General features: G+C 41.9%; 1 protein-coding gene across 1 annotated transcript in view; it reads left to right on the forward strand.

The window, feature by feature from the left end:
- Positions 1–12,968: 12,968 nt before the first annotated feature.
- Positions 12,969–19,758, forward strand: part of SLC4A4 (solute carrier family 4 member 4) — a 363,818-nt gene continuing 357,028 nt past the window's right edge. The window contains exon 1 of the mRNA XM_070791561.1: positions 12,969–13,591. The gene's annotated coding sequence lies outside the window, so the exon portion shown is untranslated. The remainder of the gene's footprint in view (positions 13,592–19,758) is intronic.

Below are 19,758 nucleotides of genomic sequence, written 5' to 3' on the forward strand. Positions count from 1 at the left end.
AGAGCCTATTATACACAGTGAAGTAAGTCAGAAAGAAAAATACAAATATCATATATTAACACATGTATATGGAATCTAGAAAGATAGTACTGACGATCCTACTTGCAGGGCAGCAGAGGACACAGACAATTTGGACACAGTAGGGGAAGGAAAGAGTGGGTTGATATGAGAGAATAGCATTGAAACATATATATTACTGTGTGTAAAACAGCCAGTGGGAGTTCAATGTCTAACACAAGGAGCCCAAAGCCAGTGCTCTGTGACAACCTAGAGGGCTGGGATGGAGATGGAGGTGGGAGAGGGGTTCAGGAGGGAGAACAGGACATATGCATACCTAATGCCGATTCATGTGATGTATGGCAAAAACTATCACAATATTGTAAGGTAATTATCCTCTAATTAGAAAAATGGATGAAAAAACATTAGCTGAATAGACTGCCCCCCCCTTTTCTTTTTCAGAAAAGGAAAGAGTCTTTTATTTCTTTTAATTGAACAAGTGCCACCATCTAACCTTTAGAGTAGAAACATCTTCTGCATGCATTTGAGCAAAGGGAGGTGTTGAATGTTAGAAGTGACTCAGTTTCTTGGCAACATTACCGAGACCCTCTTTGGGAAATAAGCTCTGCCACGCTGGCCAAAAAAAGGGGATACACAATTGAGCAAATATAAGTATTCAGTGAAATGTTAACATTTTTATAATGTGATATTTATAAGAATTGGATGTCTAAAAGTCATCTCAAACCTACTACATTCAAAACAGTGTTCTATTTCTTCTTCCTAAATCAAAACAGTGATTTTGGTCTTCTCCAAATTTGGTCTTCATTGGGTATTAGGAAATAGCACAGTTTCTTAGTCAAAAACTTAGGAGTCATTCTTGATTTTTCTTATCCTTCCAATTCTTCAATCTAATCTACCAAGTCCACTTAGTTTTACCCCTAAAGTGCCTCTGAAATTCACCCACTTCTCCCAATCTTTAGTACTTTCTCCCTAATGCAAACCATCAGTTCCTTTCTAATCCATCTCCATTTAGTATCGTTGTTGTTCAGTCACTCAAGTCGTGTCTGACTCTTTGCCACCCCATGGACTGCAGCATGCCAGACCTCCCGGTCCTTCACCATCTCCTGAAGCTTGCTCAAGCTCATGTCCATTGAGTCGGTGATGCCATCCAATCATCTTGTCCTCTGTTGTCCCCTTCTCATCTTGCCTTCAATCCTTCCCAGCATCAGGGCTTTTTCTTTTTTCATTTTTTATTTTTCAGAAGAAGCATCAGGGTTTTTTCTAATGAGTCATTTAGTATTAAGAACACATTTTCCAAATCCTAAATTTGATCATGTGATACCCTCTTTTGTAAGTCTTTGGTAGTTTATGATTGCTCTTAGAATATGATATTAATTTCTTTCTATGAAACTGTAATATCTGGCTCCTGCCTTCCCCACATCTCATTGCATACCTCCCTTTGCTCCTGTACCAACCCTCAACCCCCAAAAGCCTTTGAACTTGTTGTCTTCTCTGTTTTCCTCACAGTTTTCCACATAGCTGACTCTTAAAAGTCAGCTGTTACCTCCTCAAGTCTTTTCTGACCAGCCAAAGTACTCTATCTTATTACTCTCTTGTTTACCATCATATTAATTTCTGTAATAGAAATTATTTCATACATTTGCTTACTCGTTTATTGTCTTTCTTCCCAACTAGAATTTAAGCTCCTTGAAGACAATTGCCTGGTCTGTCTTGCTCACCCATTTCTTTAGTATTTCATTGGATCTTGTACATAAAAGCCATTCCAAAAATACTTTTTTGAAAAATAAATGCAAGATTGTTTAAAACAAGGAGAAATCATAGTTTAAGCCTAATTTCTCATGAAAACATATCCATATTTTACTAAAGCCCATGACTGAACACAAAAGATGATTTTTAAATTAACAGCCACAGAAAAGTAAAAACTCACAAGTGCTTTCTGAGTTCAATCCAGTCTTTCAAGTGGGATCTTACTATATTTGAAGTTGTAGTTGTCATTAATTCAGCTTAAGCTTCATTTATTCATTCTTTATTTATTCATTCAGTTTTTAGTGAGAGCATCCTATATTCATGGGATTGTACTAGAGGAGAATGTAAAAATGTATAACATCCATCTCCTACTCTCACAGAACCTACAATTTTGTGGGGGAAACAAAGAACATACACTGAAAGCCTCATTACATTGAGACGTAAGTGGCACAACCTAAAAGCTATCCATACAGAAAAGAAAGAGTTCTTTTGTACTGAACTAATCAGAGAAGATAATAGGGATCAGGTAGCACTGTCATTTGTTATTATTGTTTAGTTGATAAATTGTGTCTGACTCTTTGTGACCCCATGGAGTGCAGCCCGCTGGGGTCCTCTGTCCATGGGATTTTTGGGGCAAGAATACTGGAGTGGGTGGCCAGTTCCTCCTCCAGGAGATCTTCCTGACCCAGGGATCGAACCCTCATCTAGTGCATTGGCAGGCCGATTCTTTACTGCTGAGCCACCAGGGAAGCCCAGCACTTTAACTGGACATTTAAAAATAAAAAGGCTTTCAATAGTTGGAGATGGAAGTGGAGGAAAGAAAGTCATTCCTGGTAAAATAAATTGGTCCCAGCTAGTAAACAGGACCAAGAAAATGACATGCATGTTTAGGAAATGGTGAGATGTCCCATACATCAAACTATGTATGGGGTCAGTAGCAAATACAGCTGGCTGAAACCTGGTCAAGCAAGGTCACTAAGCCAAATAATTTGGACTTTATTCAGTAGTTGATAAAGAGCTTTGAAAGTGTTGTTTAGGGAGGGCAGTTCAGTTCAGTCGCTCAGTCGTGTCCGACTCTTTGAGACCCCATGAATCACAGCACGCCAGGCCTCTCTGTCCATCACCAACTCCTGGAGTTTACCCAAACTCATGTCCATCGAGTCAGTGATGCCATCCAGCCATCTCATCCTCTGTCGTCCCCTTCTCCTCCTGCCCCCAATCCCTCCCAACATCAGGGTCTTTTCTGATGATTCAACTCTTCGCATGAGGTGGCCAAAGTATTGGAATTTCAGCTTTAGCATCATTCCTTTCAAAGAACACCCAGGACTGATCTCCTTTAGGATAGACTGGTTGGATCTCCTTGCAGTCCAAGGGACTCTCAAGAGTCTTCTCCAACACCACAGTTCATAAGCATCAATTCTTTGGTGCTCAGCTTTCTTCACAGTCCAATTCTCACATCCATACATGACCACTGGAAAAACCATAGCCTTGACTAGACGAAACTTTGTTGGCAAAGTAATGTCTCTGCTTTTGAATATGCTATCTAGGTTGGTCATAACTTTCCTTTCAAGGAGTAAGCATCTTTTAATTTCATGGCTGCAATCACCATCTGCAGTGATTTTGGAGCCCCCCAAAATAAAATCTGACACTGTTTCCACCGATTCCCCATCTATTTCCCATAGGGAGGGCAGGAGCTTAATAAAACAGTGCTTTAGGAGATTAACCTAATTATGTGCAGTTTAGACTGAAAATAGGGGTGGGTGGGTTGTAAGGAGTCCAGACTTTCCCCACCAAAGATTATGTAATCTTAACTTTCTTCATGTATCTCCTAGGGAGGGATTGAGGAAGCATGGTAGAGTAGAAAATGTGGAAGTTTAGGCCTAGTTTCAGAACTCTGGCTCCACAACTTTGGCACTTGTTTCTGAGCTTCTGTTTCCTTAACGGGATAATTTTTATCCTGTCTCACAAGGATTAGGAAGTTTTTGACACATGGTAGCTATCATTAGTTATTGAACACAGCACTGAATTTGTTTAAAATATCTTAGCATTACACTGGACTGCTTCCATCTGCTTGATTGGTGGTCTATGATAAAGCAAGATGATGAAAGCAGTTTGTTAGGACGGCGCCACTATACCTAGTATGTCATATTTTCTTCTGTATTCTCTGAAAAATCACCTCCATCTACTTGATTACCCTGCTCTTTATTCCAAATAGTAACTGCAGCATCAGCAGAAACTTTTGAAGAGTTGTTTCTCTAAATGGACTGTCTTTTACTCTTGCCAGGATAGACAAAGTGTTAAATAAGTACTCAATACTTATTGTATTTTAATTTAATCAAAGAAGCAGTAATGGAATTTGAGGGTCACTGGCTGGAGCAGCAAGAGCTGTCTAGCACGCTTTCTTCCATTTTGGCCCTCTTTAGGGTTTATTTTAATATCATCCTTGGACCAGGATGCCAGGGTACTGGTTCCAACACATCACTGCATCTATGAAGAAATGTGAGTACCAAGGAGTGACTTATTTATTTAGTGATTTATTTCCCCTGAATCAAAGTTATCACAGTACTCAAATGGAAAATTGAAAGGGAAGGGATTTATCTTTTAATTATTTGAAAATTACCTTCGTTCAGTTTCTGCCTTACCATTATAGATGCTAGCATAGACGTTTCTGAATGATTTGTGCTAAATACTAAATACTTTTGCTAAATACTAACCTTTACATTTAAGCAAGTAAATGCTGAAGGACATTTTTTTTTACCCATTTCTGTGTAATGCTGGATGAAAAGTTCATTTTTGGTAAACACAGATGAAAGTCTTAAAATTTCACTTGGAGATGAAGATTGCTATTACCACTGTATGTGCTCTTAGTCCCTCCGTCGTGTCTGACTCTTTGCAACCTCATGGACTGTAGCCTGCCAGGCTCCTCTGTCCATGGGATTTTTCAGACAAGAATACTGGAGTGGGTTGCCATTTCCATCTCCATGGGATCTTCCCGATCCAGGGATCGAACCCACATCTCCTGAATTGGCAGGCAGATTTTTTACCACTGAGCCACCAAGGAAGCCCATGCCAGGGCCTATTTGGTATTTACTAAAATAACAATGACAATACCAAGATACCAAGAGAAATATTTTCTTCTACCACTTATTTCAATATGAAAAGTTAAAAAGTTAAGGAGGGAATGGAACAACTACCATAGTGTTACGAGTTCATGGAAAGTTATCAATGGCCTTCAAACGCATGTTGTTGTATGTCTATTTTATGCCCTATAGGAATGATTGTGGCTAGAAAGCACATACATGTGATTGAAGTTAAAAGAAAACAGCACCAAAAAAATCTCATTTTAAATGTTGTGACTTAAAAGCAGCCACGGTAAAAACAAAACAAAACAAAACAGAACAAAAACCAAGAAAACACCCAAAAAACCCCAAACTCTAGTGCTTGAACTTCCCCAAATTCTGGTTTTGGATAACTGAGTTTTCAGAAAGTATACACAGGTGTTTATATCACTGTACATGTGCTCTGTCAGGTTCGATTGAACTGGAGCAGTAGATGTAATTTAAGTATCACATTGTATGGATTTCTCCAACAATTAGCCAACCCTCTGGATCAGATGTTTTAAGTTCACAGAGCAAGACCAACCCCCAACTCCAAACTTCCACCAGTTTTGAGGAAATCTGAAACAGAAGTGATGTGTAAGAAAATGTATGGAGTTCTGGTATTCACATTGCTTCTTTCCATAATAGGAGTGATAATTCTATGAGTGAGTAATAGGGTTATTATGAAGATTAGGTGAGTTCACGTAAGTAATTAGAACAGTCCCTGGAACATGGTAATGACTATGTAGGTCTTGGCTATTAACAGTATTAGTGTTATTAGTGGGGCTATCAATATTTTCATTGCCAGGTAACAGAAACTGTCAATAGACAGCATATTTCATATAAATTTTCATAAGGAGAAGGCAATTCTGGAACTGTGATGATGTAAGTGTGTAATGACTATCAACTGGGTTTAGAAAGATGGGGCCAAATTCAGGCCCCATACTCCCTTTTTTCTAGCTGTATTTGTTAAAGCTTGTGTTTAATGTCAAAACAGATCATCTTGACTTAAAGTTAGCCTTGATGACCACATCATTTAAAAAAAATACACTATAATCAATCAACTTGAAACCTCAGACATTCATTATGTATGAAAAAGGAAAATATGCCAAAATATTAGCAGTCATCTCTGAAGGAGGGTATTTCTCATGCCATTCCATCTAATTTGTCTCTGTTGCACAACTTTTTTAAATAATATAACTGTTACTATCATAACAGACAAAAAAGCAACAGATTTTCATTTTTGAAAAGCAAGCAGCTATAAGCAAAAGTACAGCAAGATGCCCAATAAAATGTTATTTGAAAACTTTGTACAGTATTTTTATTTGCCTAGGTGCAAGAAAAGCAGCAATATTGTAAGATCTTCTCACTCCATGACACCAATTTGAATGAAGCCCAGGTGGGCAGTGAGCAAACCCCATCAGCACTAAATATCATCCAGTAACTGTGAAAGGGTTCAGACATTTCAGCACTGTCGCTGGCGTCACAGTAGCTACTATTTCATAGCTTGTAAAGAGATTAATCTTACTGTCTATCAGAAGGGTTTCTTGTGAATTATAGTTTACAATAATATGTCATTATATATTACTTGTATGGAAAATAGCTATAGGCAGGAAAATGAAATTATTTATATATTTTATTCAAACTTAAGTTAAAAAATAAGCCAAAAAATTGATCTACAATGGCTCAAAATTTAAAAACTTGCAAGGGTTATAGTGAAAAGTCTTTTTCCCCATGCCTACCCCACAATCACCTAGTTCTCTTTCCTGGAGGTAAATACTGCTTTTAGTTGCTTTTATATCCTGTCCTTCCAGAGATATTTTCAGTTCAGTTCAGTTCAGTTCAGTCGCTCAGTCGTGTCCGACTCTTTGCAACCCCATGAATCGCAGCACGCCAGGCCTCCCTGTCCATCACCAACTCCTGGAGTTCACTGAGACTCACGTCCATCGAGTCAGTGATGCCATCCAGCCATCTCATCCTCTGTCGTCCCCTTCTCCTCCTGCCCCCAATCCCTCCCAGCATCAGAGTCTTTTCCAATGAGTCAATTCTTCGCATGAGGTGGCCAAAGTACTGGAGTTTCAGCTTTAGCATCATTCCTTCCAAAGAAATCCCAGGGCTGATCTCTTTCAGAACGGACTGGTTGGATCTCCTTGCAGTCCAAGGGACTCTCAAGAGTCTTCTCCACCACCACAGTTCAAAAGCATCAATTCTTCGGCGCTCAGCCTTCTTCACAGTCCAACCCTCACATCCATACATGACCACAGGAAAAACCATAGCCTTGACTAGACGAACCTTTGTTGGCAAAGTAATGTCTCTGCTTTTGAATATGCTATCTAGGTTGGTCATAACTTTCCTTCCAAGGAGTAAGTGTCTTTTAATTTCATGGCTGCAGTCACCATCTGTGGTGATTTTGGTTTATGTACATGCAATAGATATGTAGATTTGATTCACAAGTTATAGATTAGGAAAAGTGATGTTTTAAGAAATTTGTGGAGCCTGAATCTGCCTTAATAGAAATGTATTCTGGTTGAGCAAGGCTCTCTTTTTTTAATGCTCTACAAAAATGGATGTGATTGATCATTCAATAAATAATTATTGAGTTCCTACTATGTGTAAGACTTTGTGTCAAATGCTGCTTGTCCTGTCAAGCTGCCTTTAAAATTTTAATACGTATTCATCTTGTCATTCAGATCTGTGTGCTCAAACATCACAAAGCAAAAGAGGCCGTCTCTGACACCCACTTGCAAATGATTCTCCCTAGCCTCTCACTGTGTTTTATTTCCTTTGGAGCGAGGGTGAGTCTATAACTTCTGACCAACATCTCTTGAGAATGAAGGAGAGTGCTATTGCCAGGACACAGGAATATCAGGGTTACCCCTGGGATGGTTGGTCACCCTATTTGTACCATTTCCTGCTTCACAGCATTTTGCATTCCAAGGAAATGGAGATTATCTTGTTAATTTATTTGTTCACTTGTAAGCTCCACGAAACTGGAACTTTGCTTGCTTCAGGGACCCATCACCTCGAAGAGTCCTTGACACATAGTAGGTTTGTAATAAATATTTGTATGCTGAACAGATGACCTTCATGTTCTGTGTGGAAGTGAACCCCTTCTGGTCAGCAAGGGGAAATTGAGAAGTCATAAAGGGCAGATTTGCTCAGAATGTTTCCTCCCTCAGGATAAGGAGCTTTTAACACTCAAATTACCATCTTGCTGTGTTTCCTGTAAAGAGATCAGTCTGGCAGATGTGTACTGGAAGTATCAGCTGTTTGGTTATTTGCAAAAGGATGGGTGTATTGTAGTCTCCAGGATAGGCCTGGTCTGGGGAGAGAATGGTCATGGACCAGTTTGACCCAGTGGTTGGTTAATCTGTAGAAAACCTGTCTTCTCGCAGTGGAACAGCTATGTCCATGTGATTCAGTCCACAGGAGAAAAGGAAGAGCAACTTTAGAGCAAGCAGCTGCCATCTGGGCTTATTCATCCTCCAGGAGGTGAGAGGCCAGCAGGATACAGAGGAACAAGTACCTGTCTGTGTCTGGGACGTGGCTGGTGGGACACACACACACACACACACACACACACAAACACTGATTAGCAGAGTCCAAGGGCCCTGGGAGTTGGTTTTGGTAGAGAAGTCTGATGTAATTCTCTACTATCTTACTTAAAACCAGACTAATCTTTTTAATCATAGAGGGTGTAGTTTTCCGTGGCTTAGTAGCTCAATTTAATTTTCCCTTTTCCTTTTCAAACAGAGAGGCCTGTGTCTTGTTGTTAGGCTGATGTATACAGGAGAATTCCTGTAGGGGAAAGAGGCTGAAACTCTGGCTTAAGGTTATTAAACAGAGCATTCATAATAAGTGTATCAATGCTATTTCTGAAATATTTGCATGTTTCTCTATCACAAACATATTCAAATTTTATTAAAAGAAAATATTCTAGTATCCTGTTGAAATATTGTTTTTTTGAGTGATTATCTCAAGCTCCTTGATTTTATTACTGAGGGAACTGAAGTCTAGAAAGGCTGAATAACTTGTCTTCCTCAACATGAACGGAGATAGGCTTCTGTTTTTAGATGTTAGAACCTTTCTTAATATTTGATGTTAGGTACGTGTTTTTAAAATGACAGTTGGATATGGCTGAGAGTTTAGCAGTTTAAGCTGTGAAGCAACTTATGACACGTTTAACCAAATAAAATTATTTTCCCTAGCTCATGCCATGCTGACAGCTTACAAAAACAGTGTTCACCTTTCTTTACTCCTCATAAAAAGGGACTACAGTTATTTTTAAATTTGGAATCAAAGGAGGAAATATAGATTGTAAATTAAGGTTGGCTGAATTTATTCAGGAATTTGCCAGACTGAATATGTAATTTCTAGAGTGTGAATGAAACAAAAATGAAGTTTCTAAGTGATCTCTTTGTCTTTCTCTCTTTGTCTATATCTTCAGTTTCATCCCTGACTAGTCCCAGGATGGAAAGACAGGTGATTTTCTCTCTCCTTACTCTTATATCCTGAAATGGTTAATGAAACCGATTCCAGGTTGGCTACTTCAATGATCATTCGATGGCAGTATTATTTAATAACGAAATGACTATAAGTCAAAATACTAGCACAAAGAAAAATACCTATTCTATATGGCAAGATTTTTGTCAGACGTTTACTAATGAGCCATATATTTAAAAAGAAGCTGTAATGAAAAACATTACTGATCATTCTTTGAAGTTTGTAATCTATACTGTCTCCTTTTGTTTAGGGCCCCAAATAAGATGTGTATGAATGTTGCAATTTTGTGTAACTCAGGGATAAGCATTCATTGATATCGTTTATCCTTTTTTCTCTTGTAAAATAGTATAATAAAAACCCTGAAATAATAGTTATATTTATGGGCTTTGCTATTTGTTGAACAAAATCCTTTATAGATAATATTCAGTGACGAGCCATCACTCTCTTTGATTTTATAATGAGGAAACTTAAATACAGAGGTCTTTAAGTGGAAAAAAAAAAACAACAACACTGAGGTCTTTATAAAGAGGTGTGACTATACAAAGTTACACAAAGACTGAGAAAACTTTTGTGGCCATAATTCTACCTGCAGGTCAGATTTGTAGCCTAATTCTTTGAATAATCATCTTGGGGTCCATTAGTTGTATTATTTTTCTAGGTACAACCTTCTTGCTTTAGAATCGAAGAGAACCATGCTTCTTCAAGACCAGGAATGTCTGAACCACCTATTGAAAACCTTTCATCTTCATTCTTGCTGGAGACATCATGCCAACATGAGGTTTCATCACCTGCTGCCACTAGGTGGTGCCTGCCATTGACACAAAGGTTCTTCCTCTCATCTTTGTTTCCTTTAGGTGCCCATAAGGACCTTGGATGATATCAAAGAAACTTGATTGATAAGCTAAAATAGTGGGTTAGTATCCTAGAAGGTCATTTAGCAGAGAGAGTTATTTATTAAACAAATAAATCATTATCAGTAAAGATTACTTATATTGTTTTTCTAATTCCATTCATTTTTTCTGTTCATTTTTCTTGTCACCAAGCTGTGTGCACACCAGTATGAAATGAACAAATAAAGCTTTCTTTGGGCTCGTGAGAATCAAGGGACATAGTGTGTTTTAGGATTGGTGAAAAAAGGTCTCCGAATTCATTGTCCTGTCTCTGAACTGGAGAAGGAAATGGCAACCCACTCCAGTACTCTTGCCTAGAAAATTCCATGGATGGAGGAGCCTGGTGGGCTACAGTCCATGGGGTCGCAAAGAGTGGGACAACTGAGCAACTTCACTTTCACTTTTTTCAGCTCTGAATAGCAATAGCAAAGGTGACCACACGCAGAGATAACGAGAAAAGTTAATCAATGACCTTTCAAAAGAAAAACACATGCATCTCAATTACTGGACAATAGTCAATAGGAAAGGAAATGGAACCTGCGCTTTTAATTGTGGGATAGCAAACATCAAGTAATGAGAATGATAACAGATTGCTGGCTTTTTGCCAAAGACAACTCTTTTTTTCTCATTAATATAAGGGGCACACAACCCCGCACCCCACAGTGCTCTAATTCTCTCTCTGCCTCCCACCCCACTCTCCAACTTTATACTCCTTTCAGGGTAAAATTTTGTCCATCTTGATAGAAAAATGCCTTTAAGGGTTACTTTTTTGGTTTGGGTAAAGGCCAGTTTGATGTATTTTGCAGCAGAATATTGGAAACCATAAGTTTCTTGGACTTTTCCTTTCCCAAACAGTCACCAACACTGACCATTCATGGCTGGTTCACGATGATAATGAGAAATTGCCAGCTATGTTGAAATACATAATCCACAGTGTGAAAAACTGCTGAACAGCAATGGCAAATTCTTAATACAAAAGTGGCTTCTCTTTTCCTGTGAGCTTACTTTGGGGTTGCTGATTCTTGCTAACTGTGTGCTCAGGGACTGAAAGTTAATTTTAACATTAGTCTAAAAACAAAGTATAGTTATGTAGGCAAAATCTTTACATTTAAGTAAAAAAAAAAACCAAAACTTGAATTTCCCACGTTATTGCAGTGGGTAATGTAAAATGTGTGAGCATTGAGGTAACAACAGCCAGACACATGACATTAATGCATTTCAATTTTAGACATTAGATACTTTCTGGTCATCCCAGTGTCTCCTGAGCACTAACCAAGGATTTTAAACACAGTAGCTTTTTTTTTTTATTTAAAGGTTCAAGTATATACCTGTTTTGCCAGCATTGGTGAGGTACAATAAATAATATGTCTATTCCAGTTTTAAATACTAGAAAGAAGACTTTTGTCTCCAAGTTATTTTCCTCCAGATTTTTTTCCCCACTAGGGGTCTTATTAATTATAGGTTAGGATTGAAGAAAGGGCTTCCCATGTGGCTCAGCTGGTAAAGAATCCGCCTGCAATGCGGGAGACCTGGGTTCGATTCTTGGGTTGGGAAGAACCCCTGGAGAAGAGACAGCTACCAACTCCAGTATTCTGGCCTGGAGAATTCCATGGACTGTATAGTCCATGGGGTCGCAAAGAGTCAGACACAACTGGGTGACTTTTACTTGCTATTGAAGAAAGAATTTGGAAACAAATCTTTGGCGGAGGTAGTGAGCATGTGACATTATTTCTGTAGGGTTTTATGTGTTCCGGTGTTACCCTCAGAGATGCAGTTTGGTCAGTGACTTCCATATGTATATTAAATATATAATATATATTAATAGGAAATGCACATGGGCTTACATCATATACTGTGTGGCTCAAATCCATTAAGTGGCTACTCTCTAGCAGTATTCAGAACATTAGATGGTGTCAGTGCCGACAGTCTGTTCATATATTTATGGTCTACTTAACTGATCAAAATGGGGCTGGTCATTGATATATTATTAGTAGTATTATTTGCTTGGCAAAGAGGACTTAAACCTCTATTAGCCTTAGAAACAGAGTAAATACAATAATCCATTTATATCCTCAAGAAACTCCCTTGGATGACTAAAGATGTTTCCCAAACTGGTTGAGGAAGACAGAAGTCATCAGTGACAAGCGAAGGACAAGGCTGACAGCTGCGCTCTCCCCAGACATCGTGCTAGAGGTGAACAACTTCACACAGCGTGCTGGCAGCGCGCTCTCTACCTGTTTCCCTCCACTTTTATAAAAGTAGCTTCAAGAGTGATCTGTCCCAGTCATTTCAGTTCTGCAAGAGAGAGGAAGCTCTCCCCAGCGGGGAACTCTTGTAAATCGGACAAAAAGCTGGGACTTAGCAGCCGGCTCAGGGCACGAGAGAGAGAGAGAGAGAGAGCGCGCGCGAGACAGACAGACAGACAGACAGAGTCAGAGGCAGAGCCAGAGAGAGAGAGAGAGAGACAGAGGGAACCCAGGGAAGCGGAGGCGGCGGGTCAGGAGCCGGGTCTTCGGTCAGTTCCAGCCGGACGCGGCGCCCAGAGCCCGGGCCCCCGGGGGCGGTGCGGCCCGAGGCCCCTCCCCGCCGCCGCGATGCCCGGGCTGGTGACGCCGAGCGGCGGCCCGGAGCGGTGGGGGCCGGGCGGGCGGGCGCGAGCGAGGGCAGGGCCGGGGGGCCGGCCGAGGCCAGTGGCGGCTTTAAATATGGATCGCGGGCTCGCGCTCGTGGCACAGCCTCCGCCACCGCCGCCCTCCCGATCCACCCCCCTCCCCGGGCTCGCTCCCGAGGGGCGTCCGGGCCGGGCGCCGCTGCTGCAGTGGTAGTTACCGGCAGGAACCTCGGCGATCCCCATAAATATGCAGGAGCTGCAGAAGGCAAAGTAGAGTAGACGCCCCGCGCTCTCACACACTCACCCGCCAGGCACCACGCGGGCCGTGTAGACATCTGCCCCCGCGCTCGCTCTCTCCCCTCTTTCAGGGTCCAGTCCTGCCGGCTCCGGAGACCCTCCCGCCCCCGCGCCCTCGCCCTGTCCTCGCCTCCCTCCGCCCCGGAGCGCGCACCCACCCGGACTGCTAAGTTGTGACTACTTGGGCGGGGGTGGCTCGAGCCCCGCGCCTCGCGCCGACAACTTCCCGCGGTTCGGCCCCGCCGCGCCCCGGGCCCGCGCCTCCCGGGATCCCGCGGGCTCCCGGTTTCCAGCCCCGGCGGCGCGCCGGGCAGCGTTTCGGAGGCGGCGGCAGCGGCGGTGGCAGCGAAGGCGGCGGCGGCAGCGGTTGCTGCAGCTCCACACTCAACCGCCAAACTGGACGAGCGACGGAAGCCGGACCCCAGGAGGTGAGCACCCGGCCAGGGCCGGGGAAGGAGGGTCAGCTCGGGGCAGGTCCTGGAGGGGGCGCGGGCGGCCTGGGCGCGCGCGGGGAGTGAGAGAGAGAGGTCAGTTGCGGGCCGGGCATCTTCGGGGGCTGGGCGCCAGGCGGAGTGTGGAAGCAGATTCCGCAGAAAAGTACTTTTTTCTTCTTAGCGTTTAGAGGGGGACGTTGGATGGTCCTGCTGCACCCGCATGGTCAAGCCCGCCCCCCTCCCCGACACCCCTCCGCGGCGCTCACCTGGCGTCCCTGCCCGGACTGTGGGGCCACTGTATCCCGGGGGCTGGGCTCCGGCGCAGGACACGTGTGTTCCTGCCTGGGTGAGCTTTGGTGGCCCCAGCGTGGCCGGGCACCTGCCGGAGAGGGAGACATCCCCAGACACACTAGCGGGGGAGGCCGGAGGATGGGGGCAGGGGACTTTCGGTGCCACCGGGACCGCGACCCCCACTTCACTATCAGCCGGGAGACCGATCATTCACATCTCTCCCTGGCACGCCGAAAGCGGGGGTGAGTCAGGCAGATTCTCTGCAAGTGGCACACACACACACGCTTCTTTGCTGTTGATTTGGAAAGGGGAGGTTAAACTGGAATTTCTCTTGGCCGGCGACAGTGGAGCTCTTCCTCAGGTACTGGGCACATGTGCGTCTTGGCAAGAGGAGGTGATTTCTTCTTTCTTAAGTGCATTTTACCCAGCCTTTGCCAGTCCGTTAATGAGAGTCGCCAAAGGAAGGTAGCAGTTGGGAACTACATCAGCAAACTGCAGCAAGCCCCGCAAGAAGGGAAGTTAATTAAAGAACAAAAGAATCGCAACACCAAAAAAACCCGAACTTGATAGGAAAGATGGAGAAGGAAGCCATTCTACCTCTGTTCGACCATGGTAAACCATTTTTCAGAAGAGTTCCTTGTAAAACTTCCGTGTTTTCCCCCCCACCCCTCACTCCTTCTCAAGGCCTTACCTTCACAACGTAATTGGCCCTCAGCAAGCTCTTTCCAGACTTGACAATGAAGGGCATTTAACAGTTTTGGTTTATGTTCCTCATTTCTTTTCCCATTTCACTTCAGTGCTGGAGAAAGTTGGGGCTAATGGGAAATCGTGAACACTGGGTTGTGCCAAACACACATTGTCTCAAATCCTGGAATGGTTCCTTTCCTGAGAGACACTGCCTTGTACCATATTTCCCCTTTTCCTTGTATCTGGGACTTGGAGTTTGAATATTACCTGAATTAAATTTAAGCATACTTTGCCCATTAGGGCTTATTTTTTCATGTTGATTTGAATAGGTTGTTCACAGCAATGAGAACAGTATCCAGTAGCTTCTTATAGCCAACATAATGTCTTTTGAAAGGCTTCTGACTTAAGAACTCTCTTCCTTGTTATCTATCACATTAGCATTTAAGTGATTTTCATGGCCATAATGGCACTTAGACTGAGGTTATTGGTATAGCTTCAGTCAAAGGAAAATGTCTGCTGCTTTTTTTATAGCTTTAACAACTGAGAAAAAAACTTTTACTTTCATTTTAAAGTTAAATGTAGTGATAGGATTCTGTTCTCTTGCTATTACATCTTGAAATTCAATAGTTTTTACTTTATCTCAGCGTCTCTGGTAAGATGACAAAAACCTGCCACATATATGGGTAGAGAGAGGAAAGTAGAACTCTTACGAACTCTTGAGGCAAAGCGCATTTATCAGGGTATGAGTGTGGGAGGGATAAGATGGGATAGTTTGATAGTTCTAGGCATGTCCACCTTAGACACCGTCAAGAAGGTGTTTTCAAAATGAGATTTGGAGTATCATTTAATGGTTCGGGATCATTCTACAGAATGACCCTTAGTAACATATATAAGGCATGCCAGCCAATGAAATATCCAGAATGTACTGTTTATAGTGGTGTATCTCTTTTAGTTCATTTTGTTAACATAAAAGGACTTTAAATGTAGGAATATTCGTGTTATTATTTTCATCTTTTAAAGGATTAGAATACATTTTGGGTTTACACCCATGTGTGAAAGCACTACAGGGAATCATATTTACAGAAAAAATGTGATAGAAATGGGTAACCTTTGTGACAAATTCCAGCACACTCTGGTGGTAATTTCATTTTTCACTGAGCTCTGGCAAGTATAATTTTCAGGTTCTGATCCCTCGTTCTGATAACAAGATCGATGTCTGGCCATGGCTTACATCTTAAAGAAAACACAACACTTAAGGAAAGGAAATACATATTAGTTGGTGAATCACGTAGATAATCAGGTTTCTCCGCCTGCCTCTGAGGGCGCTGCAGTCCACGAGGACTAGTGTTGTTAGTCCTGTGAGAAGTCACTGCTACTTAAGTGTGCCAATACACATCATCTGCTTGTTTCCTGGAGCGTTTTTGGTGTTCGTTTTTAATGTGAATGAAAGCCGAGACTGGAGTTGATAGGTATGAAGACTGGGAGTGGAAAGAACAAACTCAGAAGAGAAAAATGTAGCAATGATGAAAGTTTTAAGGAGTTTTTCCTTTATATAGCTGAATGAAAAGAATCAGGGTACATGATTTGATGGGACAGAGGAAGCTGTGAGCGGAACACATATCTGGATTCTCACTGTGGCTGCAGTTTCTGAGGTCAACCTGTGAATTATGAAATTAGTGTGTTGCGGAGGGCCATTGAGCAAAACACATAGTTTAGGAACATCCTAAACTTACATAAAGTTCGTAAGACTTTACAAAACTAGATCTTGCTACTTTCGGGGATTTTTTGCATAATGTAGGAATTTGAAAGAAGGGAAAGAATAATGTTTCGTTCATACAAGATCAGGGCTAAGTTGTATTTCACGTACATATTTGCCTTTCTCCCAATAGCTAAGAGTTTGATTTATGTCACAAGTAGAAAATATGCTGCTGTCCTTCTAACACTAATGTGATATTTTATATCCCCTGTAGTGCACACTGTTGGTTATTTTTCCAGCAGTGAAGATGGATTTTTCTAACCTACCATTTTACTCAGGCCTTTTGTCCGATGTACATTACGCACAACACACAGGCACATGCACAGGTGCACGAGTACTCCTCATTTGTAGAGGTGGCTGATTATTTTATCTGAAAGCTGTATTTATGACTGTCATAATGATTTTGTGGCAATGACTTTTATTGCATTTCTCTAGTCTCTGCAGTGGAATGGCATTTCCAACAGGGCATCAAAAGGACAGCCAGCTATGAAATATGATGGATTTATTTACCTGCTGTGACAAAGAAGAGAAAAAACTTTTTCTTCCAATCTTCTTCATGAGGTTCATAATTTCACCCTCGATGATATGGTCTTATTTGCCTTTGGATTAAGTTACATGTTCGAAAAGATGGAGATAGACCTCATCATGGTGAAACCCTGTACACCTATAGTTGTTTCTAGAAGCCAAAGCATTATCTTTTTCTGCAAATTAAGTAGATGTAAGGGATTATCATGCTTGTTTAAAAGATGAGTAAGCCAAGGCACAGGGAACTTTGTATGCTTTTCTTAAACTAAGTGGAAAATTATTGGTTGAGGTGGGAATGAATATTTCATCTTTGAACTACTGATACCTGTTTCTGAAATGACTGTCCTCGAATGAGTGTTGTTTTAGTTACAGTTTTTAAGATACTAAAGCAGATAAACATTGATCTGATGTAAGGTGAGAGTTTCTGCTCCTTGTTTATCATTCTGTGTAGTGGATGCACACACCCAGCTCTTCTTTATTTCAGGACCTGCAGTGCCTGTGCAGAGAAGGCAATGGCACCCCACTCCAGTACTCCTGCCTGGAAAATCCCATGGACTGAGGAGCCTGGTGGGCTGCAGTCCATGGGGTCGCTGAGGGTCGGACATGACTGAGCGACATCACTTTCACTTTTCACTTTCATGCATTGGAGAAGGAAATGGCAAGCCACTCCAGTGTTCTTGCCTGGAGAATCCCAGGGATGAGGGAGCCTGGTGGGCTTCGGTCTATGGGGTCGCACAGAGTCGGACACGACTGAAGTGACTTAGCAGCCGCAACAGCAGCAGCAGTGCCCGTGGGTGACTTTTTTCAGTTTGTGTGCCCCAGTTCTAGCTCCAGTCTTGAGAGCTAACTTTTATTTTTCATGGAGAATGAGTACAGAAAGAAGTTACATAAATTAAGATGTAAAAGGATTTTACAAGTAGTATTTCAGGTTTTTTTTTTTTTACATTGTGGATTACTGTGTAGAAAGAGACTTTGCTGCACTCGAGTTTCTGTTTTGGAAACCTTGAAGTTTTAAATAAAAGTTGCAGTATACTTTTTGGGAGGATTTAAAAAATCAAAGTTAGTAAAAATACAAAATGAGAAAGGAATATATTCTTTGAAACTGATAGGATGTTCTATGAATGACATAGTTAGCAAAGCTGTTCATAATGTCTTGGATAAGAAGTTAGCAGTTCTTTTCTTTTTTATAAACGTATTCACTAGTGATATTCTCTTATACTTACTTTGGAAGTAAGTAAACTCCTGGGATCTGGAATTTTATGTTGGTTGATTCTAGCTTTAGCCTAGAGACCTAGTATTCATGGGTAGAGCCCAGTGAAAAAGTGAAAGTGTTAGTATTAGTAGCTCAATCATGTCTGACTCTTTGCGACCCCATGGGCTGTAGGCTGCCAGGCTCCTTTGTCCATGGAATTCTCCAGGCCAGAATACTGGTGGTTTGCCATTCCCTTCTGCAGGCGATCTTCCTGACCCAGGGATCAAACTGGGGTTTCCTGGGTTATTGTTGTTGTTCTGTCGCTCAATTGTGTCTGGCTGTTTGTGACCCCATGGGCGGAAGCACTCCAGGTTTCCCTGTCCTTCACCTTCTCCTGGAGCTTGCTCAAACTCATGTGCATTGAGTCAGTGATGTCATCCAACCATCTTGTCCTCTGTCATCCCCTTCTCCTCCTGCTGGGTTACAGACTGATTCTTTACTAGACATTTGAGCCACCAGGAAAGCCCTAGAGCCCAGGAACATCTCCATCTTTTGGTAACTCCTGTATCTGGCATATTCGTCAGCAAAACAGCCTCTAAGCAGGCAAAACAGAGGTTAAAAAGAAAGACCTACATTAAAGAGGATTCACTTTACTCATAGGAGATCCCTCATATGAGTGGCTGTTCACATGCAGTGTGACTGATTATAACATATCTAGTCCTGTGGTAAATAGTAAACTACAGATTGGAAGATAGAAATGGCCTGGTACTGGCAGCTGCATGGATAACATTCAAAAGTCCCCGAGAACAGCTTGGTAGTCAAGGAAGAGATCGATTAAGAGCTAAGAGACGTGAGAATGAAAAGAAGCTTGGTGGTTGAGGACTCTTTCCACCGTCCTGATAACATCACTTCATACATTTCCTTTCCCCTCTTCCATTTCTCCTTTCTTTCTTTCTTTTCTCCTACTCTTCTTCCTGTCTGTCTAAGTTTTTATGGAAATATAACGTGTATAGAAAAGTATGTTGTTGTTTAGTTGTTAAGTAGTGTCCAACTCTTTGCAACCTGCCAGGCTCCTCTGTCTGTGAGATTCTCCAGGCAAGAATACTGGAGTGGGTTGCCATTCCTTTCTCCAGGGGATCTTCCCGACCTGGAGATTAAACCTGTGTCTATTGCATTGACAAGCGGATTCTTTACAACTGAGCTACCAGGGAAAAGTATGGTATAGAAAAGTATGTGTGTCGTTAAATGATAAGTAAACGGTTCAGTGATTTACCTAAGTGAATAGAGCCCTGGGCATCAGCACCAAAGGCCAAGACATAGGCCACTGTCAGCAGCCAGAAGCCCCACTCTCCTCCCACCAAGGGTAGCTTCCCTCCTGAAGTCCCTTCTGGGGCTGCAGGTTACTTTTACCTGTTATTGAACTTTCTACCAGAATACATGTTCTGTATCCTTTTTGCCTCACTTCTTTTGCTCAGTGTTATATGTGTGAGGTTCATTCTTGTTTTGCATTTTGCAACAGTTTGTTTTTTCTCATTGTACTGTCGTGTTTCATTTTATGAGAAGGCCACATTTATTTATCCATTTCACTCTTGATGGATATTTGAGGTTTTTTCCCCCCAGTTTTTGGTTATTATGAAAAGCAGTGCTCTGAGCATTCTTACATATGTCTTTTAGTATGGGTAGGAATTTGGGATGTGTGTTATGAGTTGA

Source organism: Bos indicus, chromosome 6 (assembly GCF_029378745.1).
Source record: "Bos indicus isolate NIAB-ARS_2022 breed Sahiwal x Tharparkar chromosome 6, NIAB-ARS_B.indTharparkar_mat_pri_1.0, whole genome shotgun sequence".
Taxonomy (NCBI): Eukaryota; Metazoa; Chordata; class Mammalia; order Artiodactyla; family Bovidae; genus Bos; species Bos indicus.